This window comes from Saccostrea cucullata, unplaced genomic scaffold (assembly GCF_032062105.1).
Source record: "Saccostrea cucullata isolate Sc308-1 unplaced genomic scaffold, CSIRO_AGI_Scuc_v1 ctg1711, whole genome shotgun sequence".
Classification (NCBI taxonomy): Eukaryota; Metazoa; Mollusca; class Bivalvia; order Ostreida; family Ostreidae; genus Saccostrea; species Saccostrea cuccullata.
In genome coordinates this window covers 7,319-10,977 of record NW_026924079.1, presented here as the reverse complement: position 1 = coordinate 10,977, position 3,659 = coordinate 7,319, and positions in this window count along the sequence as shown.

The window sequence follows — 3,659 nt, the reverse complement described above, 5'->3', positions numbered from 1 at the left end:
CCATACACTTCAAATATTTATCATATAAAGAGAAATCTGATGCACATTGTTGACTTACTTGACAAAAAACCTGACAAGCAAAAAAAAAAAAGGAAAATGCCCTAATCACAAAGATTCTATTTCGAGTCGTGGGAGGGGGGGGGGGGGTGGTTAGGTTCGACAAACTTCTTTAGTACCTAATTTTTTTTCCAAACACCACCAATTTCCCCATTTTTAACCTATACTGCGACGTATCTGTGGAAAGGGGGGGGGGGGGGGCTAAACCTAAGAAACAATGTTCAATGTCTATACTAATATGTTTGGGAAAAAAAGTTTGGGGGGGCTAAACCCCCCTAGCCCCCCCCCCCCCGGTTCCGACGCCTATGCTTATATCTACATTCTTCTCACTGCCCCCCTTTTAACAAAGGACATAACTCCTCTCAAATCTCAACACACAAAAACAAGTGAGAGGACAAAAGGTTTGTTTAGAGTTCTGTGGGAAAATAATTGGTATTCTTTTCCTTATAGAGATCTTAATTTTTAAAATGTGAAGTGAATTTAAGGCAAAAAAAAAAAGAAGACATTTTGCTCTTTATTTGACGACACACCGAGAGGAAATACCCCGGTATACATTTATATATAAAAAAGAAGAAAAAAAAAACTATACTAATTTAATTTCAAATAATTCGAGCATAGCGGAGTCAGCCGAGGATTGCCGATTGATTCAGCACTCCACTCTCTCATTCCTATTACGGTTAGGCCTGGTGCAGTTGCCGCCATTTTTTGAGCAAGTAAACTAAAAAAAAACAGAAGTCCAGATTCGAAAAGCTAGTTTCTAATAAACCGACAAAATATGAAACAATACACCCACAGCATATAATTATGAACCCACAGCATATAATAATATGAAACCACAGCATATAATAAAAGAACCACAGCATATAATTATGAACCCACAGCATATAATTATGAACCCACATAATTATGAACCCACAGCATATAATATTGAAACCACAGCATATAATAATGGATCCACTGCATATAATAATAGACTCACTGCATATAATAATGGACCCACAGCATATAATTATAAACCCACAGCATATAATTATAAACCCACAGCATATAATTATAAAACCACAGCATATAATAATAGATCCACAGCATATAATTATAGACCCACAGCATATAATTATAAACCCACAGCATATAATTATAAAACCACAGCATATAATATAAGTAGCACAGCATATAATATAATCATCTAACATAAGGCAGCCATGGCGTTCCATACATTACAGCTATGGAGGTAATTGTATTATTTGAATGAGAAAGCGGGGCGCCTTAAGTGAAAAAAATGAATAACTGACCAATAAAACCACTCGATCTTGATTCGTGCTAGAGACCGGCAAAATATAAGCATAGATTCTTAATTAAATTATATGACAGGTTATTCCACTAAACTTACGAGTTACATTTGAAACGGCTCACTATAAATTCGCTAAGACACAATGGAATCTGTAAACATCTAGCGATTGCATTGATATAGCTTTCAGTTTGAGCAAAATCCTGTTTATTCATGCCAAACAAGTTAATATGACCTTCTTCGTATAGGAATTCAATAATTCTTAAAATTCACTCGTGTATTTTTATTTCATTTTTGATTGTTTGTTTGTTTGTTTGTTTGTTTTTTTGTTTTACGAACTCTCTCTGCGTAGTAAGATAAATGATAATTAACTTTAAAATATTTTAATGCCATTTTCCTTTTGATCGATTTCCCCCCTAAATACGTTGATCGGACATATGAAAAGCCTATACAAGTTTATTTCTAGCTTTTAAAAATTATGCTTTAAAATGCCTGCTAACATGGAATTTTTTACATGATCTGAAAATTACGATTTTTTTGCCGAAGCCAAAATAAAAAAAAATACCTTTGTTTCCCCTATAACGCGACCTACCAAATTTAATCGCGCTGACTGAAATGATTTTTTAAATAAGATGATAATTCCAATAATTTTTTTTTTATTGTTAACCAGGTTTTTTAAAATACATGTACAGTTTCATCAAAATCAGATTTTATCAGAACTGCCGACATTGTGCTACTGTGATTTTCAAGCATTTGTTGGAAACAAAATGACGCCCAGATGTGATTATAGAGAATTAGTTCTTCATAAAACAACGGCGACGTATCAATCTAACGCCTTTGGCTAATAAGAATTCTTCACTCTTTAAACAATTCGATAATAAGTTGTGACTTAAACAGAACGTTTGAGAAAAAAAATTGCTTCAATTATGTGTCTAAGCACCTTTGATAAATAGGTGCATTATAATCCTACAGTCATCTCTATCGCCTTTTTACGTGACGTTATATTACAAAAATGACGTTCCTAATGCATTTTTCCATCAAAACAATACCATATTGCAATATCTCGTTTTGAAAAAGTAAAATAGATATCGAAAAAAGAAAAACGGTTATGAAAAGCTTAAAGTCTACACTATCGATAATAAAAATCATTTTAATTTTAGGGATGAGGCCATATTTTATGGTTCATGGATTAAGCTCTTTAGGGGTCAGCCCTTTTTCCGTCATATCATTTGAAAGATCTTCTAATTCTGCACAAATTATGTTCTATATATATTTTAACAAAATATTTTTAGTTTAGAAGATAAAAAGCAAAATATGAGTAATTTTTGGCTCTTTTAAGCGTTCTAATTTTTTACCCCTATATAGCGCCATTTTGAATAGAGAAATCGAAAAACAAAAACCGGTGTGCACAACTTCAATCCTTCTATTATCTAAAATCAGTAGAATTTCTGCTCCAGCTTTAGCCGTCTCTGAGCCTTTGTCTGGAAACGAAAGCCTATAAATTTTTGTTTAAAGGGAAATAACTCAAAAACGGAAGTGACTTTTTGAAATTTTAGACAGCATTCTGATAGAGTTTAGTAATTTCTAGTACCTCTGAAAATTTGAACGAAGTCAATTGAGAAATGAGTGAGATATGAGGCTTCAAGGTTGGCGTCTAGGAAGTAGAAGAAAAAAAAAGAATAACTAGATACGATCTCGTTGCGAGCAACGAGTGGGTCTTCCGTCCGATTCTTGATGAGATAAGATTTTGATTGAGATTTTCATTCTTAAATATTGATAAAGATTGTGAAGAGGAACGATTTTGTCTCCATAATCTGTAAAAAGACATTGAACATTAAAGACTTAAAAATTAGACTTTTGGCCCCTCACGGCCCCTAGTATTGACTGCTAAAGAGTTATCGATTGAAGACTTTTGGCCCCTCTCGGCCCTTAATTTGAGTGTCCAGCCTCTTTTCTGGATTTAATCTTAAACCTGTTAGGATTTTGAACACTTTTTGTTCAACAACTATTCAGAGATTTTCTTTCGTTTTCGAGTTATTTGCAAAAGAAATATTTAGGGGCCAACCCTTCAACTCCTTAATGGGGACGTTTAGCAAAAAATGAAAGGTTGCATATTGTTCAAAACATTATTTTGAACATATTTTGTTCAATATTACTTATTAAAATATTTCCAACTTTCTAGATATAAAGCGTCAAAAATTTAGCATTTTGGCCCCTTATGGCCCCTTATTATGCACCATGTCACATTATAATCATAATACATAGTTGTAGATTGTTGAGATAAACATTTTGCTTCAGTATTGTATAACAAAAT